The following is a 21,938-nucleotide window of genomic DNA, read 5'->3' on the forward strand; positions in this document are numbered from 1 at the left end:
CGATTCTGAATCTCAAGTCATTTAACCCATACTTACGAGTGTTCAAGTTCAAGATGGAGTCTGAGAGCGGTGATCTCAGGTCTGGAAGAGGGGAAATTCCTAGCATCTCTGGATGTCAAGGATGCGTACCTTCACATTCCGATCTGCCTGCCTCATCAGGCTTATCTATGGTTTACACTGCAGGACTGTCACTACAAGTTTCAGGCCCTGCCATTTGGTCTCTCCATGGCACCGAGGGTGTTCACCAAAGTGATGGCAGAGATGATGATATTACTCCGCAGACAGGGAGTAAACGTAATTCCTTACCTGGATGATCTTCTGATAAAGGCTGCATCCAGGGATCAGTTGTTGGAGAACATTGGTTTCACGACCAGACTACTCCTGGATCATGGGTGGATTCTGAACCTACCAAAATCTCATGTAGAACCAACATAGAAGCTTCATTTCCTGGGAATGATACTGGACACAGAGTCTCAGAGAGTGTTCCTTCCCTTGGAAAAAGCAATGGTGATCCAGTCAATGGTTCGGACTGTCTTGAAGCCGACCCGAATCTCAGTAGATCTGTGCATCCGCCTTCTGGGGAAAATGGTGGCTTCTTGCGAAGCAATTCAGTTACATAGCTTTCATGCGAGAGCCTTCCAGCTGGATCTGTTGGACAAATGGTCCGGATCACATCTTCACATGCATCAGCGGATTTGTCACCAAAAGCCAGGATCTCTCTCCTGTGGTGGCTACAAACTTCTCACCTAGTGGAGAGTCGAAGGTTCGGAATTTAGAATTGGATTCTGCTAACCACAGATGCAAGCCTCAGAGGCTAAGGTGCAGTCACCCAGAGGGTGCAGTTCCAAGGAAGATGGTCAGGTCAGGAAATCATTCTTCCGATAAACATCCTGGAATTCAGGGCTAACTACATCTCTTCTTCAGAATCAAGCCATTCAGGTTCAGTCGGACAATGTGACAGTGGTGTCTTACATCATCCGACAGGGCGGAATGAAAAGCAGGGCCGCAATGTCAGGTGTGTCAAAAATTCTCCTCTGGGTGGAAAAACACACCATGGCATTGTCAGCGATCTCCATTCTGGGAGTAGACAACTGGGAAGCAGACTTCCTCAGTAGATATGACCTGCACCCGAGGGAATGGGGCCTTTACCCGGATGTGTTCCAGTGGCTGACACGTCGGTGGGGTTATCCACAAATTGACATGATGGACTCTCGACTCAACAAGAAGCTTAAGCGGTACTGTTCCAGGTCAAGGGACCCACAACTCCATAAGTCTACCAGCTGGTGTACGTGTTTCCTCCCATTCCTCTGCTCCCAAGAGTTCTCAAAAGAATAAAAAAGGGAAAGAGTTCAAGCATTTGTGATTGCTCTGGACTGGTCGCGAAGGGCCTGGTATGCGGATCTTCTCGAGATGCTAATCGAAGATCCGTGGCCTCTGCGAGAGGATCGTCTGCAACAGGGCCCATTCGTCTATCAAGACTTACCATGGCTACGTTTTATGGCATGGAAGTTGAACGGCTGATTCTAGCCAGGAGAGTGATTCCTGACAAGGTTATCCCGACTATGATCCAAGCCAGGAAGGGGGTAACGTCAAACATTACCATTGTATCTGGAAGAAATAGGTTTCTTTGTGTGAAAGCAAACAATTTTCTATGGTGGAATTTCATCTGGGACATTTCCTGCTTTTTCTGCAGTCGGGAGTTGACGTGGGCCTATGCCTAGGTTCCATAAAAGTTCAGATTTTGGCCTTGTCTATTTTCTTTCAGAAACAATTGCCTTCTCTCCCTGAGTTCCAGATGTTCTTGAAAAGGTGTTCTTCACATCCAACCTCCCTTTGTGCCTCCCACTGCACCTTGGGATCTCAATTTGGTTCTGACATTCCTCCAATCGGACTAGTTTGAACCGTTACAAGAGGTAGACGTAAAGTATCTTACGTGGAAGTCTGTCACACTATTAGCCTTGGCTTCGGCAAGGTGCGTGTCGGAGCTGGGGGCGTTGTCTCACAAGAGCCCCTACTTGATTTTCCATGAGGACAGAGCTGAACTAAGGACTTGTCAGCAATTCCTTCCTAAGGTGGTGTCCAGTTGTGGTCCTGGTTGTTACTGACACCTCTGCTACTTCAAAGTCCTTGGACATTGTAACGGCTTTGAAGTTATATGTAAAGCGAACTGCTAGTCACAGGAAATCGGAGACTCTGTTCGTTCTTATATGATGCCAACAAGATTGGGTGTCCTGCTTCAAAGCAGTCAATTGCTCGCTGGATCAGGCTCACTATCCAGCATGCTTATTCCAAAATCTGTACAGGCCCACTCTACTAGGTCGGTGTGTTCCTCTTGGGTGGCTGCCCGGGGTGTCTTGGCATTACAGCTCTGCCGAGCAGCTACTTGGTCAGGTTCGAACACGTTTGCCAAGTTCGATACCTTGGCCTCTGAGGACCTTCAGTTTGGTCAGTCAGTTCTTCAGGAACCTCAGCACTCTCCCACCCGGTTTGGGAGCTTTGGTACTTCCCCATGGTACTAAATGGATTCCCAGTATCCCCTAGGACGAAAGAGAAAATAGGATTTTAATTACCTACCGGTAAATCCTTTTCTCGTAGTCCGTAGGGGATACTGGGCGCCCGCCCGGTGCTTCGTTCTTTCTGCGCGGTTACTTGTTTAAGTACTGTTGTTTGGTTCAGCTGTTTCTGTTCCTGTTTTCAAGTTTAGTTAGCATGGCTTTCCTCTTGTTCTGGTTGTGCTGGTTCGAAATCTCACCACTTTCCATATCTATATCCTTCTCTCAAAGTATGTCCGTCTCCTCGAGCACAGTTTCCTAGACTGAGTCTGGTACGAGGGGCATAGAGGGAGGAGCCTGCACACGTTATCAAACTTCTATAGTGCCCATGGCTCCAAGTGGACCAGTCTATACCCCATTGTACTAAATGGATTCCCAGTATATTCTACAAACTACGAGAAAAAGATTTACTGGTAGGTCATTAAAATCCTATTTTTACATTTGCTTACACAGCGCCAACAAACCTTAATTACTGCTTATAATAAGAATTTACTCACCGGTAATTCTATTTCTCGTAGTCCGTAGTGGATGCTGGGAACTCCGTAAGGACCATGGGAATAGACGGGCTCCGCAGGAGACTGGGCACTCTAAGAAAGAATTAGGACTACTGGTGTGCACTGGCTCCTCCCTCTATGCCCCTCCTCCAGACCTCAGTTAGGGAAACTGTGCCCGGAAGAGCTGACACTACAAGGAAAGGATTTGGAATCCCGGGTAAGACTCATACCAGCCACACCAATCACACCGTACAACTCGTGATAACTATACCCAGTTAACAGTATGAATAACAACTGAGCCTCACTGAACAGATGGCTCATAACAATAACCCTTTAGTTAAGCAATAACTATATACAAGTATTGCAGACAATCCGCACTTGGGACGGGCGCCCAGCATCCACTACGGACTACGAGAAATAGAATTACCGGTGAGTAAATTCTTATTTTCTCTGACGTCCTAGTGGATGCTGGGAACTCCGTAAGGACCATGGGGATTATACCAAAGCTCCCAAACGGGCGGGAGAGTGCGGATGACTCTGCAGCACCGAATGAGCAAACTCAAGGTCCTCCTCAGCCAGAGTATCAAACTTGTAGAATTTTGCAAACGTGTTTGATCCCGACCAGGTAGCAGCTCGGCAAAGCTGTAAAGCCGAGACCCCTCGGGCAGCCGCCCAAGAAGAGCCCACCTTCCTCGTGGAATGGGCTTTTACTGATTTAGGATGCGGCAGTCCAGCCGCAGAATGTGCAAGTTGAATCGTGGAGCAGATCCAGCGAGCAATAGTCTGCTTAGAAGCAGGAGCACCCAGCTTGTTGGGTGCATGCAGGATAAACAGCGAGTCAGTCTTTCTGACTCTAGCCGTCCTGGAAACATAGATTTTCAGGGCCCGGACTACGTCTAGCAACTTGGAAGCCTCCAAGTCCCGAGTAGCCGCAGGCACCACAATAGGTTGGTTCAAATGAAACGCTGATACCACCTTAGGGAGAAATTGGGGACGAGTCCTCAATTCTGCTCTGTCCATATGGAAGATCAGATAGGGGCTTTTACAGGACAAAGCCGCCAATTCTGACACCCGCCTAGCCGAAGCCAAGGCCAAAAGCATGACCACTTTCCACGTGAGATATTTTAATTCCACGGTCTGAAGTGGCTCAAACCAATGTGATTTTAGGAAATCCAACACAACGTTGAGATCCCAAGGTGCCACTGGGGGCACAAAAGGGGGCTGAATGTGCAGCACTCCCTTAACAAACGTCTGAACTTCAGGCAGTGAAGCCAGTTCTTTTTTAAAGAAAATAGACAGGGCCGAAATCTGGACTTTAATGGATCCCAATTTTAGGCCCATAGTCACTCCTGACTGTAGGAAGTGCAGAAATCGACCCAGCTGAAATTCTTCTGTGGGGGCCTTCATAGCCTCACACCAAGCAACATATTTTCGCCATATGCGGTGATAATGTTTTGCTGTCACATCCTTCCTAGCTTTTATCAGCGTAGGAATGACTTCAACCGGAATGCCCTTTTCCATCAAGATCCGGCGTTCAACCGCCATGCCGTCAAACGCAGCCGCGGTAAGTCTTGGAACAGACAGGGCCCCTGCTGTAGCAGGTCCTGTCTGAGAGGCAGAGGCCAAGAGTCCTCTGAGATCATTTCTTGTAGTTCCGGGTACCAAGACCTTCTTGGCCAATCCGGAACGATGAGTATAGTTCTTACTCCTCTCTTTCTTATTATCCTCCGCACCTTTGGTATGAGAGGAAGAGGAGGGAACACATAAACCGACTGGTACACCCACGGTGTCACTAAAGCGTCCACAGCTATCGCCTGAGGGTCCCTCGACCTGGCGCAATATCTTTTTAGCTTTTTGTTGAGGCGGGACGCCATCATGTCCACCTGTGGCCTTTCCCAACGATTTACAATCAGCTGGAAGACTTCTGGATAAAGTCCCCACTCTCCCGGGTGGAGGTCGTGCCTGCTGAGGAAGTCCGCTTCCCAGTTGTCCACTCCCGCAATGAACACTGCTGACAGTGCTATCACGCGATTTTCCGCCCATCGGAGAATCCTTGTGGCTTCTGCCATCGCCATCCTGCTTCTTGTGCCGCCCTGTCGGTTTACATGGGCGACCGCCGTGATGTTGTCTGACTGAATCAGCACCGGCTGGTTTTGAAGCAGGGGTCTTGCCTGACTTAGGGCATTGTAAATGGCCCTTAGTTCCAGAATATTTATGTGTAGGGAAGCCTCCTGACTCGACCATTGTCCCTGGAAGTTTCTTCCCTGAATGACTGCCCCCCAACCTCGGAGGCTTGCATCCGTGGTCACCAGGACCCAGTCCTGTATGCCGAATCTGCGGCCCTCGAGAAGATGAGCACTCTGCAGCCACCACAGCAGAGACACCCTGGCCCTCGGGGACAGGGTGATCAGCCGATGCATCTGAAGATGCGATCCGGACCACTTGTCTAACAGATCCCACTGAAAGATCCTTGCATGGAACCTGCCGAATGGAATTGCCTCGTAAGAAGCTACCATCTTTCCCAGGACTCGCGTGCAGTGATGCACCGACACCTGTTTTGGTTTCAGGAGGTCTCTGACCAGAGATGACAACTCCTTGGCCTTCTCCTCCGGGAGAAACACCTTCTTCTGTTCTGTGTCCAGAATCATACCCAGGAACAGCAGACGCGTCGTAGGAACCAGCTGCGACTTTGGAATATTCAGAATCCAGCCGTGCTGTTGTAGCACTTCCTGAGATAGTGCTACTCCGACCAACAACTGCTCCCTGGACCTCGCCTTTATAAGGAGATCGTCCAAGTACGGGATAATTATAACTCCCTTCTTTCGAAGGAGTATCATCATTTCGGCCATTACTTTGGTAAATACCCTCGGTGCCGTGGACAGACCAAACGGCAACGTATGGAATTGGTAATGACAGTCCTGTACCACAAAACGGAGGTACACCTGGTGAGGTGGGTAAATGGGGACATGTAGGTAAGCATCCTTGATGTCCAGTGATACCATGTAATCCCCCTCTTCCAGGCTTGCAATAACCGCCCTGAGCGATTCCATTTTGAACTTGAACTTCCTTATATAAGGGTTCAAGGATTTCAAATTTAGAATGGGTCTCACCGAACCATCTGGTTTCGGTACCACAAACATTGTGGAATAGTAACCCCGTCCCTGTTGAAGGAGGGGAACTTTTATTATCACCTGCTGGAGGTACAGCTTGTGAATTGCCGCCAGCACTACCTCCCTGTCCTGGGGAGTAGCTGGCAAGGCTGATTTGAGGTAACGGCGAGGGGGAGATGTCTCGAATTCCAGCTTGTATCCCTGAGATACCACTTGTAGAACCCAGGGATCCACCTGTGAGCGAACCCACCGATCGCTGAAGTTCCGGAGACGGGCCCCCACCGCACCTGGCTCCACCAGTGGAGCCCCAGCGTCATGCGGTGGATTTAGTGGAAGCAGGGGAGGATTTTTGTTCTTGGGAACTGGCTGTATGGTGCAGCTTTTTCCCTCTACCCCTGCCTCTGGGCAGAAAGAACGCGCCTTTAACCCGCTTGCCTTTCTGGGGCCGAAAGGACTGTACCTGATAATACGGTGCTTTCTTAGGCTGTGAGGGAACCTGAGGTAAAAATGTCGACTTCCCAGCTGTTGCTGTGGAAACGAGGTCCGAGAGACCATCCCCAAACAATTCCTCACCCTTGTAAGGCAAAACCTCCATGTGCCTTTTAGAATCCGCATCACCTGTCCACTGCCGAGTCCATAATACTCTCCTGGCAGAAATGGACATTACATTAATTCTAGATGCCAGCCGGCAAATATCCCTCTGTGCATCTCTCATATATAAGACTACGTCTTTAATATGCTCTATGGTTAGCAATATAGTGTCCCTGTCAAGGGAATCAATGTTATCAGACAGGGAATCAGACCACGCTGCTGCAGCACTGCACATCCATGCTGAAGCAATAGCAGGTCTCAGTATAGTACCTGAGTGTGTATATACAGACTTCAGGATAGCCTCCTGCTTTCTATCCGCAGGCTCCTTTAAGGCGGCCGTATCCTGAGACGGCAGTGCCACCTTTTTTGACAAGCATGTGAGCGCTTTATCCACCCTCGGGGATGTCTCCCAACGTAACCTGTCCTCTGGCGGGAAAGGGTACGCCATCAGTAACTTTTTAGAAATCACTAGTTTCTTATCAGGGGAATCCCACGCTTCTTCACACACTTCATTCAACTCATCTGATGGGGGAAAAACCACTGGTTGCTTTTTCTCCCCAAACATAATACCCTTTTTTGTGGTACTTGGGTTAATGTCAGAAATGTGCAACACGTTTTTCATTGCCGTAATCATGTAACGGATGGCCCTAGTGGAATGTACATTAGTCTCGTCCTCGTCGACACTGGAGTCAGACTCCGTGTCGACATCTGTGTCTGCCATCTGAGGTAGCGGGCGTTTTTGAGATGCCTGGGCAGGCACTGGCTGAGAAGCCGGCTGTCCCACAGCTGTTATGTCATCGAACCTTTTATGTAAGGAGTTGACACTTTCGTGTAAAACCTTCCACATATCCATCCACTCTGGTGTTGACCCTGCAGGGGGTGACATCACATTTATCGGCACCTGCTCCGCCTCCACATAAGCCTCCTCATCAAACATGTCGACACAGTTGTACCGACACACCGCACACACACAGGGAATGCTCTGACTGAGGACAGGACCCCACAAAGTCCTTTGGGGAGACAGAGAGAGAGTATGCCAGCACACACCACAGCGCTATATAATCAGGGATTTACACTAACACAAAGTGATTTTCCCTATAGCAGCTATACAATACAGTTTGCGCCTAAATTTAGTGCCCCCCCTCTCTTTTTTACCCTTTGAGCCTGGAAACTGCAGGGGAGAGCCTGGGGAGCTGTGAAGAGGAAATAGCGCCAGTGTGCTGAGGGAGATAGCCCCGCCCCCTTCTCGGCGGGCTTATCCCGCTCTTTATATTTATATTATGGCGGGGGATTTTTGCACATTTATAGTTTATTAGACTATATTATGTGCTGTTCGCCATGTAAGGTACTTTAATTGCAGCCCAGGGCGCCACCTCCCCCCCAGCGCCCTGCACCCATCAGTGACCGAAGTATGTGGTGTGCATAGGGAGCAATGGCGCACAGCTGCAGTGCTGTGCGCTACCTTAATGAAGACCGGAGTCTTCAGCCGCCGATTTCCAGGACGTTCTTCTTGCTTCTGGCTCTGCAAGGTGGACGGCGGCGCGGCTCCGGGACCGGACGACCGAGGCTGGGCCTGTGTTCGATCCCTCTGGAGCTAATGGTGTCCAGTAGCCTAGAAGCCCAAGCTAGCTGCAAGCAGGTAGGTTCGCTTCTCTCCCCTAAGTCCCTCGTAGCAGTGAGTCTGTTGCCAGCAGATCTCACTGAAAATAAAAAACCTAATAAATACTTTCTTTACTAGAAGCTCAGGAGAGCCCCTAGTGTGCAACCAGCTCGAGCCGGGCACAGATTCTAACAGAGGTCTGGAGGAGGGGCATAGAGGGAGGAGCCAGTGCACACCAGTAGTCCTAATTCTTTCTTAGAGTGCCCAGTCTCCTGCGGAGCCAGTCTATTCCCATGGTCCTTACGGAGTTCCCAGCATCCACTAGGACGTCAGAGAAAAAATAATTTTAAACTGTAAAGTGTTCCTTGGTAACTGTATTTATTGTCAATCCCTCATTCTCCAGTCTGACACTGCAGTTACCGTAAACACAAATAACCAGCACTTTAGCTCACAATAGGTCTGATTCAGAGCTGTATGATATTACACAGCCGCAGAATTGGCTGTGCAATACTGTACAGATCATATCCACATGCAGCAGGAGGCGTCTGGTGTAAATAGATGCTTCCTGACTGCTTCCGTGATCTACATGCGCATCTCAAGACACACCATCGTATCACTCTGCGTGACCATCGGTCATCTGAGTAACCTTCAGGTTACTCAGTATGACCGTCTCTGACCCGCAGCCGAGGTCAGTTAATCTGCATTGCTGCCCCTTTTAAACGGAGCCAGTCGCCGTCCCTTCCCCACCCCCAAACACCCACAGCCTGTCAATCAGGGTAGAACTTAAGGGGTACTACATGCGAGGACACAGGACCTATTCTGCACAAGCACACCGTCCCCACCATCGGACATACGCTTACCATCGGGTTAGCGTACAAGTCTGAATTAGGCACAAATAGCAATAACAACATAATTCCCAGAGTTGACAGTAACAATATATAATTTAATATATTACATTAAAACATAAATTACAATGTAATGTCTGAAAACCAAGTTCTTTTGGTGCACAGAGTTAAAAAGACAGACACACAGTATAACAATACAATATTGCTTTATTCTAATATGAATAAATTGATCATTAAATATCTTAATTTCCAGATATCAGTTTTATCGAAGGTTCTAAATATAATCTTATGCAGACTATTGGCTAAAGCATCTTCAAGCAGTTACTAAGGGCATTACATAGCAGGTGCTAGTACCAGTGAAAACAGACAAGAAGTTCAGGTAGACACAAAGGACTAGATGCATCATCGCTTGGAAAGTGATAAAATGGGGAGTGAAAAAGTACCAACCAATCAGGTCCTAACTGCCATGTCACAGCCTCTGTTTGAAAAATGGCAGTTAGGAACTGATTGGCTGGTACTTTTTCACTCTCCATTTTATCACTTTCCAAGCGATGATGCATCTAGCCCGCAAACTCTAAGGGGTAAATTTACTAAGATGGGCGTTCTATTTAAGATGGGATGTTGCCCATAGCAACCAATCAGATTCCAGGTATTATCTTCTAGATCAGGGCTGGCCAAACCGGTCCTCGAGATCTACCAACAGTTCATGTTTTCCAGACCTCCTGGAGATCTGTAGAATTGTCAGTTAGGAATGAATGCAGCACATCTTAATTAGTAATGACAACACCTGTGCTCCAGCTAGGTGGTCAGGAAAATGTGAACGGTTGGTAGATCTTGAGGACTGGTTTGGCCAGCCCTGTTCTAGATGGTTATAGATAAATGAGATAAATGCTATAGGCAACATCCCATCTTGAATAGAACGCCTATCACAGTAAATTTACCCCTAAATGTCACAGAGCTTTCCAAATCATGTCTTTATCAGACAAACACATCAAAAGTATCAGCAACGAAAAATAACATGGAAGATTAGATGCCACTTTGTTCCATGCCAGTATAACAATAAAAGATACTTTCACAATCGGTTATTGTATCTGTTGGTTACAATATGCATAAATAAAGTTCTGAACAGTTCCCAAGATCCAATTATAATGTTCTTTATATTGTTGTATGGGGTATTACCACTTTAATAAGATTTTAAACCTACCGGTAAATCTTTTTCTCCTAGTCCGTAGAGGATACTGGGGACTCCGTAAGGACCATGGGGTATAGACGGGCTCCGCAGGAGACATGGGCACTCTAAAGACGTTAGGATAGAATGGGTGTGCACTGGCTCCTCCCTCTATGCCCCTCCTCTAGACCTCAGTTAGAGAAACTGTGCCCAGAGGAGACTGACAGTACGAGGAAAGGATTTTTGTTAATCTAAGGGCAAGATTCATACCAGCCCACACCATCCACACCGTATAACCTGGAATATACGCAACCAGTAAACAGTATAAACAAAACAGTATCAGCCAACGACTGATCTTAACTGTAACATAACTCTTATGTAAGCAACAACTATTACAAGTCTTGCAGAATTTTGTCCACACTGGGATGGGCGCCCAGCATCCTCTACGTACTAGGAGAAAAAGATTTACCGGTAGGTTTAAAATCTTATTTTCTCTTACATCCTAGAGGATGCTGGGGACCCCGTAAGGACCATGGGGATTATACCAAAGCTCCAAACCGGGCGGGAGAGTGCGGATGACTCTGCAGCACCGATTGAGCAAACATGAGGTCCTCATCAGCCAGGGTATCAAACTTGTAGAATTTTGCACAAGTGTTTGAACCCGACCAAGTAGCCGCTCGGCAAAGCTGTAAAGCAGAGACGCCTCGGGCAGCCTCTCAAGAAGAGCCCACCTTCCTAGTGGAATAGGCCTTTACCGAATTTGGTACCGGCAATCCAGCCGTAGAATGAGCCTGCTGAATCGTGTTACAGATCCAGCGAGCAATAGTCTGCTTAGAAGCAGGAGCGCCAACCTTGTTGGCTGCATACAGGACAAACAGAGCTTCTGTTTACCTAATCCGAGCCGTCCTGGCTACGTAAATTTTTAAGGCCCTGACTACATCAAGGGATTTGGAATCCTCCAAGTCTCCCGTAGCCACAGGCACCACAATAGGTTGGTTCATATGAAACGATGACACCTCTTTAGGTAAAAATTGAGGACGAGTCCTCAACTCTGCTCTATCCACATGGAAAATGAGATAGGGGCTCTTATGAGACAAGGCCGCCAATTCGGACACCCGCCTTGCAGATGCCAAGGCCAACAACATGACCACCTTCCAAGTGAGAAATTTTATTTCAACCGTTTGAAGAGGCTCAAACCAGTGAGATTTTAGGAACCGTAACACCACGTTAAGGTCCCATGGTGCCACTGGTGGCACAAAAGGGGGCTGGATGTGTAGCACTCCCTTTACAAATGTCTGGACTTCTGGGAGAGAAGCCAATTCTTTCTGGAAGAATATAGATAGGGCCGAAATATGTACCTTAATGGAGCCTAACTTTAGGCCCATATCCACTCCTGTCTGTAGTAAGTGGAGAAACCGGCCCAAGTGGAAATCTTCTGTAGGAGCATTCTTGGCTTCACACCAAGAAACATACTTCCTCCAGATACGGTGATAATGTTTCGCCGTCACCTCCGTCCTAGCCTTTATGAGAGTAGGGATGACTTCTTCCGGAATACCCTTCCCAGCTAGGATTCGGTGTTCAACCGCCATGCCGTCAAACGTAACCACGGTAAGTCTTGGAAAACGCAGGGCCCCTGTTGCAACAGGTCCTCCCTGAGAGGAAGAGGCCATGGATCTTCTGTGAGCAGTTCCTGAAGATCTGAGTACCAGGCCCTTAGAGGCCAATCTGGAACAATGAGTATTGTCTGTACTCTTTTTTGTCTTATGATTCTCAGTATTTTTGAGGTGAGAGGAAGAGGAGGGAACACAGACCGACTGAAACACCCATGGTGTCACCAGGGCGTCTACCGCTACTGCCTGAGGGTCCCTTGACCTGGCACTACCTCCGAAGCTTCTTGTTGAGGCGTGACGCCATCATGTCTATTTGAGGAAGTCCCCAAAGACTTGTTATCTCTGCAAAAACTTCTTGATGAAGTCCCCACTCTCCTGGATGGAGATCGTGTCTGCCGAGGAAGTCTGCTTCCCGGTTGTCCACTCCCGGAATGAATACTGCTGACAGAGCGCTAACGTGATTTTCTGCCCAGCGCAAAATCCTGGTGGCTTCCGCCATTGCCACTCTGCTCCTTGTCCCGCCTTGGCGGTTTACATGAGCCACGGCTGTGACATTGTCTGATTGAATCAGAACCGGTAGGTCGCGAAGAATATTCTCCGCTTGTCGTAGGCCGTTGTATATGGCCCTCAATTCCAGTATGTTGATGTGTAGACAAGCTTCCTGGCTTGACCACAGTCCCTGAAAATTCCTTCCTTGTGTGACTGCTCCCCATCCTTGGAGGCTCGCGTCCGTGGTCACCAGAATCCAGTCCTGAATGCCGAACCTGCGACCCTCTAGAACAGTGGTTCTCAAACTCGGTCCTCAGGACCCCACACAGTGCATGTTTTGCAGGTAACCCAGCAAGTGCACAGGTGTATTAATTACTCACTGACACGTTTTATACGGTCCACAGGTGGAGCTAATTATTTCACTTTGTGATTCTGTGAGGAGACCTGCAAAACATGCACTGTGAGGGGTCCTGAGGACCGAGTTTGAGAACCTGTGCTCTAGAAGGTGAGCACTCTGCAGCCACCACAGGAGAGACACCCTGGCCCTGTGGGACAGGGTTATTTTCTGATGTATTTGAAGATGGGACCCAGACCACTTGTCCAGAAGGTCCCACTGAAAAGTCCTCGCATGAAAGCTGCCGAAGGGGATGGCCTCGTAGGTCGCCACCATTTTCCCCAGTACTCGAGTGCACTGATGGACTGACACTCTTTTCGGTTTTAACAGGTCTCTGACCATGTTCTGGAGTTCCTGGGCTTTTTCCATCGGGAGAAAAACCCTCCTTTGTTCTGTGTCCAGAATCATGCCTAAGAAAGACAGCCGAGTCGTTGGAACCAACTGTGACTTTGGTAGATTTAGAATCCAGCCATGTTGCTTTAGTACTCTCAGGGAGAGCGCCATGCTTTTCTGCAATTGTTCCTTTGATCTCGCTTTTATCAGGAGATCGTCCAAGTACGGGATAATTGTGACTCCTTGCCTGCGCAGGAGCACCATCATTTCCGCCATTACCTTGGTGAACACCCTCGGGGCCGTGGAAAGCCCAAACGGCAACGTCTGAAACTGGTAATGACAGTCCTGTATAGCGAACCTCAGGTATGCCTGATGAGGAGGATATATGGGGACGTGAAGGTATGCATCCTTTATGTCTAGTGACACCATAAAATCCCCCCTTCCAGGCTGGAGATAACTGCCCTGAGTGATTCCATCTTGAACTTGAACCTTTTTAAGTACAGGTTCAGGGATTTTAAGTTTACTATGGGTCTGACCGAGCCATCCGGTTTCGGGACCACAAATAGGGTTGAATAGTACCCTTTTCCCTGATTTATTAGGGGAACCTTGATAATCACTTGCTGTTGACACAGCTTTTGAATTGCAGCTAAAACTATCTCCCTCTCTGGGGGAGAAGCTGGTAAAGCTGATTTGAAGAATCGGCGAGGAGGCACGTCTTCGAATTCTAGCTTGTAGCCTTGGGATACTATTTCCATCACCCAAGGATCCACGTCTGACTGACCCCAGACGTGGCTGAAGAGTCGAAGACGTGCCCCCACCGGTGCGGACTCCCTCAGTGGAGCCCCAGCGTCATGCGGTGGATTTAGTAGAAGCCGGGGAGGACTTCTGTTCCTGGGAACTGGCCGTAGCAGGCATTCTTTTCCCTCTACCCTTACCTCTGGCAAGGAAGGAAGAGCCCCGACCTCTTCTGGACTTATGCGACCGAAAGGACTGCATCTGATACTGTGGTGTTTTCTTTTGCTGTGGGGGAACATAAGGCAAAAAAGTAGTAGATTTACCCGCGGTAGCTGTGGAAACCAAGTCCGCGAGACCTTCCCCAAATAAAACCTCACCCTTGTAAGGTAAAACTTCCATATGCCTCTTTGAGTCGGCATCACCCGTCCATTGGCGGGTCCACAGTGCTCGCCTAACCGAGATCGCCATGGCGTTGGCCAAGGAACCTAGTAGCATGACGTCTCTCTGAGCGTCTCTCATATATAAGACTGCGTCTTTGATGTGACCTAAGGTCAACAAAATGGTATCAATATCAGCTGACAAGGTATCTGTCCAAGCTGCTACCGCACTACAAACCCAAGCCGATGCTATTGCCGGTCTGAGCAAAGCACCCGTATGTGTATAAGTTGATTTTAAAGTTGTTTCCTGTCTGCGATCAGCAGGATCCTTGAGGGCTGCCGTGTCTGGAGACGGTAGCGCCACCTTCTTGGATAAGCGCGTCAAAGCCTTGTCCACCCTGGGCGAGGATTCCCACCTTACCCTGTCCTGTGCAGGGGAAGGATACGCCATAAGAATTCTTTTGGGAATCTGTAGCTTTTTGTCTGGAGTTTCCCAAGCTTTTTCAAATAATGCGTTCAGCTCATGAGATGGGGGAAATGTTACCTCAGGTTTCTTTTCCTTAAACATGTGTACCCTCGTGTCAGGGACAGAGGGATCATCTGTGATATGCAAAACATCTTTTATTGCAATAATCATATAATGAATACTTTTGTCCACCCTTGGGTGTAACCTTGCATCATCGTAGTCGACACTGGAGTCAGAATCCGTGTCGGTATCAGTGTCTGCTATTTGGGATAGGGGACGTTTTTGAGGCCCTGAAGGGCCCTGTGACACCGTCAAAGCCATGGATTGACTCCCTGTATTATACCTGGACTCTGCTTTGTCTAATCTCTTATGTAACAAAGTCACATTTGCATTTAAAACATTCCACATGTCCAACCAATCAGGTGTCGGCATTGCCGACGGAGACACCACAATCATCTGCTCCACCTCCTCCCTAGATGAGCCTTCCGCTTCAGACATGCCGACACACGCGTACCGACACCCCCACACACACACAGGGATTGTATTTTTATGGAGACAGCTCCCCCAATAAGGCCCTTTGGAGAGACAGAGAGAGAGAGTATGCCAGCACACACCCAGCGCTAATGACACTGGAAACAAATTCCCAGAAAAAACAGCGCTTTTATATAATTATATAGATATATCTATACACTCACTGCGCCTTACAAGTGTCCCCCCCCACCCCCCCCCCTCTTTTTTGCCCTCTGTCACAGTGTTCAGCAGGGGAGAGTCCGGGGAGCCAGCGTCTGCTGTGGAGAAAAAAGCGCTGGTTAGTGCTGAGGGATCAAGTTCCGCCCCCTCACCGGCGGGCTTCGGTCCCGCTCAAATTATTTAAACTGGCGGGGGCAGGGCCGGTGCAAGGTTTCCCAGCACCCTAGGCAAACCATATGCTTTCTCCCCCCTCCCCCCACACACACACTCAGCAATACCCACTGTCCAGCTGCCCAGGTGTAAAGTTGGCTTCCTAGATGTTTCACAGCCGTCAAATAGGGAAACGCCCCCACCAAAAAAATCTGTAAAAACTATGCGCAATATTTTGGAGAGACCCCCAGGAATGTTATAGTGTAAATATATATATGGTGTTTGGATAGATAGATAGATAGATAGATAGATAGATAGATAGATAGATAGATAGATAGATAGATAGATAGGAGGGATGTACAGTATATAGATATTTCTGGAGCTGGGGATATATACATATAAGTACCTGAACCCCCAACCCCCCCCCCGCCTACAGATGGATCGGCCCAGTTGAACAATATAATTGTTTTTACCGGATGGAGTGGATAATACCCCTTACAGACCACCTGAGGCGGGTCGCACCCGGGACCCTGACACAGGAGCTTCCAGGGGTCGACCCGCCTCAGGCTGGGTTGGCGAAGTCATCGGTGACGCTGCGGGGTCAGTGCTTGGAGATCGCGCTGGGTGAATTAGTGGGAGCTGCAGAGCGCAGCTCCTCAGGCATTTCTCTTCCCATGGGGCTTGCAGATAGAGCTGGCCTGGCCAAGTCAGAAGCAGTGTAGCCTGAGTGCAGGTATGTGTCGCCTGTCAGGGGGTGCCAGTGGTAGCGGCGGGTCGAGTAGGGGGATCGGGATGCGGGCATCTTTAATAAATGATGCTGGCCGGGTGAGCACTCTCTGAACCGGCGGGGGTGGGCAGCGTCTATATTAAATTATGGTGGCTATGTTTTATTTTTATATGAAAGAGGTGTGTGTGTGTACAGTATGTATACTATACTGTGTGTGTCTGCTGTGTGTATGTATCTATGCATGTCTGTATGTAAGTATGTTGTGTGCAGAGTCGGACTGGCCCATACGGGAACCGGGGAAACCACCGGTGGGCCCCACTTCCTGTGGGCCCTCCTCCTCTTCTAGGGATCAGGTTCCAGTCTGTATCCAAGTGCACTTGAATTATGCATTATACATATATTGCATTATACTTCACAAGAATATGGTTTATTATATATTTACCATAGGACACAGAAAATGTACTCTGTAATGGTTAGCCAAACTTCTGTGGTGGCTTGCCACGCCCCCACTGGAGCCTGCCCAAACCCTTAAGTATGGGCCTCTACAACAGCATTCCCCGGTGGGCCCTGCATGCCCCAGTCCGACACTGGTTGTGTGTATGCAGGGCTGCCATCAGAAATTGTGGGACCCGGGACTGATCAAATAAGCAGGGCCCCTCTCTGGGTGAGGACAGTGGTGCAGAGGCGGGCGGAGCTGTGAATAATGTGGGTGTTGCTACTAAGCCGGCACAGGCGCGCAGAGCGAGTCTCCAGTGAGTATACTACAAGGCTGCAACTCCACACCCTGACAGTGTGCTTAGACATTACATGGGACGCCACTAGAGGTTTTATCCCCATCCTGGACTGACGTTTACAAAGGATGTTTCACATGTATAGGGGAACATAGGCTCTGGGTGAAGACCCTATGTTAACGGTGTTCTCTAAAAGTTCATATAATTCCCACTACTAGTGGGTACCCCTAATAGTGGGAGTATACTACTGAGGAAGGTATACAGTGGAAAGGGTAGTCACAAGTGACCAACCTGACAGTGAGCACCGTGACTCCACTGATTTTAATAAAATACACTATCATTTACAGTGCAAAATCCAGTATAATGAATTAAAGAATACCATTCACACACGTGACATAACATCACCACTTCCCGTCGTTTCACATTCCAAATTCACACCAAACATTGTCCCTCATTCCGAGTTGTTTGCTAGCAGATTTCGGACGCATTTCTGCTATTAAGTGAAAAAACAGCATTTCTGCGCATGGTTCGCAATGCGCACGTGCGGCAGACTTTCACATCATCCATTGTACTTTCACACAAGCTCAAACGATCTTTTCAATCGCACTACACGCCGCAGAGTGATTGACAGGAATAGGGCGTTTCTGGGAGGTAACTGGCCGTTTTCAGGGAGTGTGAGAAAAAACGCAGGCGAGTAAGATACAAACGCAGGCGTGCCTGCAGAAACGCAGGCGTGGCTGGGAGAACGCTGGGCGTGTTTGTGACGTCAAATCAGGAACTGAATGGTCTGAAGTGATCGCAAGGAAGGAGTAGGTCTGGAGGTACTCAGAAACTGCACAGTCTTTTGCTGCCGCACTGCGATGTTTTCGGTCGTACTTTTGCTAAGCTAAGATACACTCCAAGAGGGCAGCGGCTTAGCGTTTGCACTGCTGCTAAAAGCAGCTAGCGAGCGAACAACTCGGAATCAGGGCCATTACACAGTCCTCTACAACATAGGGTATATAAAAGTCAGAAATACACAGTAACATATTAGACAGAAACATAAATATTCTCTTATGTAGCTGCTGTCTGTGGTTTCTAATAGCAGTACGGGTGCGGAATGAATGACCGCCAGATGGAATGCCAACTGTAAAAATACAGACGCCAGCATTCTGATTTGTGAAATCCCGACAGGGGTGATTTTAGTGATCTAACCCCTGTCCCCTAACCCTCCGTACCCGCAGCCTAACCCTAACCTCCCCCTGCTGGTGCCTAAACCTAGCCCCCCCCCCCCCCTATCCCCGCAGCCTAAACCTAACCCTCCCCCCTTAGTTCCTAAACCTTACCTCCCCACAGTGGTGCCTGACTTTAACCTCCCTGGCCACAGCCTAACCCTTAACTTCCCACCCACCCCTGCAGCCTAACCCTCACCCCTCCGATGTTGGCTAAACCTAAACCCCCCCAGCACTAATGAGAGCTCCGGCGGCTATACTTACAGCGGTCGGGATCCTGGCTGTTGAAGTTTAGGCATTGGTATCCTGACCCTGTTGGAATTCCGATGTTGGGATTTTGATGGGTGTCGGGATACAGACGTTGGTATTTCAGCAGACGGGATCCCGACAGCCAGGATATTAACCGCATCCCAGCAGTACCACCCTATTGATTACGGTGCAAAACTCCTATCAGGACGAGGGCTGTGCTAGTGCTGCTGCCCTGAATGTGACATGACCCACAGCCTGAGAAAGTGGCGATAAATACAACCTCCCCATGTTTACAACATCAGGGATGCTAGAAAACATGGAAAAGATGTACATTGCACTACACACCCTGCCATAAAATGAGCTATGTCTCACACATGGTTGCAATGCAGGTATGGTTGGGAGAGCTTAGACAGAGTGATGGGGGTGGGGGAGTAGCAGGTCAAGTTTCATGTCTGGAGCAGAGCCAAGTAAAGGGTTTAAATCCAGACCTGGAACGGCACCTGGGCTGGTTCCCTCTTCCTCCTCCTGTATGGTGCTGCTGCTTGCTAGACTCTGCTGCATGGATTGTGTGGCTCCTCCCACCTCACTGTTATGATGGGCACATCTTCACTTGGACCCACAGACAAGCTGCACGCTGCAACTGTATTTAGTGAGGCAGTTTGGTAGTAGTGTCTCCAGTAACCCCCCAACCCGAGCGATCGCTGCCGGCTAAGCCCCGCCCCCTCGTGGAAAAGGGGCGGAGCCTGATATTCGTGATTCACTTTGGGGAATAATAAAACTTACCCCAGTCCAACTCACTGCCCTGGACACAGGAAAACACCCAGCAGCCGCCATCAGAGACTCCAGCACAGGGGGAAGTACTTGCTGGGGAGGAGGAGCATGAGGGGGCGGAGTTATTCAGAAGAGTGGAACAGCCCGCCCTGCACCCCTTACTAGGAGGAATCCGAAATGCCGCCGGCTCTTAAGTGTCTCTCTATGGTTGCGGCTGCCTGCAGGTGTACCAGCTACAGCAGCCTGGCGGCCCAGAACTTATCCACAGTTAAACACAGCTGCCATTCGGGCCCCTGCTTGGCCGGGCTCGGGACTCAACACAGGATTGGGAGGGTTAAGAAGACTGCAGGCAGTCGCACAACAGCAGTGAAGCAGCGCCAAATCAGCGCGGGGCACCCTGGAGCACAAAGCATCACAGTGGGCGGCCGGTGAGTCACTGACCTCCTCGTATGGGGAGGGGAGAATCGGGCCGCCCCTCAAGTCTCGCCGCCCATAGGCAGCTGCCTAAAGCTGCCTAATGGAAGCGCCGGCCCTGGGCGGGGGTTTATTAATATACTGCCTCCGCAGTATCTACTTTCTATGCCAGTGTCCCTTAAGGTTAATGCTGCTGCCCAGGCGCCCCCCCTGCGCCCTGCACCCTTACAGTGCCTGCTGTGTGTGAACTGTGTGGGAGCAATGGCACGTAGCGTTACCACAGCGCGTTACCTCAGTGAAGATCATGAAGTCTTCTGCCGTCTTTGAAGTCTTCTTTCTTCTCATACTCACCCGGCTTCTATCTTCCGGCTCTGTGAGGAGGACGGTGGCGCGGCTCCGGGACGAACGGCGAGGGTGAGACCTGCTTTCCGACTCCCTCTGGAGCTAATGGTGTCCAGTAGCCTAAGAAGCAGGGCTTATCATTTAAGTAGGTCTGCTTCTATCCCCTCAGTCCCACGATGCAGGGAGCCTGTTGCCAGCAGTGCTCCCTGAAAATAAAAAAACCTAACAAAAGTATTTTTCAGAGAAACTCAGGAGAGCTCCCCTGCAGTGCATCCAGTCGCCTCTGGGCACAGGATCTAACTGAGGTCTGGAGGAGGGGCATAGAGGGAGGAGCCAGTGCACACCCATTCTATCCTAAAGTCTTTAGAGTGCCCATATCTCCTGCGGAGCCCGTCTATACCCCATGGTCCTTACGGAGTCCCCAGCATCCTCTAGGACGTAAGAGAAATATAGTTAGCAGAGTCTGTAAAAACTTATAATGTATGGTTTACCGAAGTTGCTGAGAAACAGTGGCTCACTTACAGGACATTTGGGACTCGAATGAGGTCTCCAGAATGGGAGCAGTCAGATAGTAGTTTATATATTAAGAGGACCTTTTTGGGAAGCTTTTGGAGCCTCTCGTTATATTCAGCCAGGAATCCACAGGGTTTAGACGGGAAGGGGTGGGGGTGGTGGTGGTGGTGGTGGTGGCAATCTGGGCTGAGTATGCGGAGAGGTGTAATATATTAAATTATATGCTGTAACTGTTGACTCTGACATCAGGGCCGTAACAAGGTGTGGGGCGATGGTGCTTAGCACACAGCGCACATGTGCTGTGTGTCCACCATTCGCATACACCCCGATTGGCCGCCGCCAGTACCAGTGCTGCCCGCTACATTTTATAACCGTAGCATTGCGCCCGGCTACCTCTCTCTGTCGGATGAGTGGTCCACCCCGCTCCTCCCCCTTCCTCCTTCACTCCTGCAGCTGCCCAGTGTCCTTCCAGCATATAGGCTGGTCCAGGGATGGGCCTCCTCCCGGCAGGGAGCTGTACAGGGGATGCCGGGAGGATGAGTTTGAACAGGGACATCCGCCGACTCCGTCATGGCCACCCGCACTCCCAGGAAGAGGAAGCTTGGCTCCACCACCGCTGCCGGTGGGTGAGTGCACTGCCTGCAACCATTAGATAGGTACTTGTGTCTCTCTCCCATGTGCTTAGACTAGGCTCAGGTACTGGAGCCTAGCTTGCTGCCTTCTGCCGCTCATGTCTATCCCTCTCCCACCCGTCTATCCTCCTCCTCTCTCCCCCTCCCATCCCTCTCTCTTTGTCTCCTCCCCACCACACTTTTTCTGTCTCTCTACCTGCCACCTTTCTTTCTCTTACCCTCCCTCTCTTTCTCTTGTGACTACCTGCTGTAGGGTTCACTACGGCTGGCCGGCGGTCGGGCTCCCGGCGACCAGCATCCCGGCGCCGGGAGCCCGACCGCCGGCTTACCGACAGCTTGGCAAGCGCAAATGAGCCCCTTGCGGGCTCGCTGCGCTCGCCACGCTACGGGCACGGTGGCGCGCTACGCGCGCCACACTATTTTATTCTCCCTCTATGGGGGTCGTGGACCCCCACGAGGGAAAATAATTGTCGGTATTCCGGCTGTCGGGCTCCCGGCGCCGGTATACTGAGCGCCGGGAGCCCGACCGCCGGCAAACAGAAGACCACCCCCTGCTGTAATGTGTAATAGGGGACTCCACCTGCCAAAATGTGTAAAAGGTAGCTCTGCCTGCCGTAATGTGTAAAATGGGGCTCTACCTGGCGTCATGTGTGAGAGGTGCCCTACCTGGTGTAATGTGTAAAATGGGGCTCTACCTGGCGTCATGTGTGAGAGGTGCTCTACCTGGTGTAATGTGTAAAAGGG

At 49.8% G+C, this 21,938-nt stretch overlaps 1 protein-coding gene across 2 annotated transcripts in view; it reads left to right on the plus strand.

Moving 5' to 3' along the window:
• AVIL (advillin) overlaps positions 1-21,938 on the plus strand; it is a 176,611-nt gene that overhangs the window by 152,569 nt on the left and 2,104 nt on the right. The window lies entirely within an intron of this gene.

This window comes from Pseudophryne corroboree, chromosome 2, assembly GCF_028390025.1.
Source record: "Pseudophryne corroboree isolate aPseCor3 chromosome 2, aPseCor3.hap2, whole genome shotgun sequence".
Lineage (NCBI taxonomy): Eukaryota > Metazoa > Chordata > Amphibia > Anura > Myobatrachidae > Pseudophryne > Pseudophryne corroboree.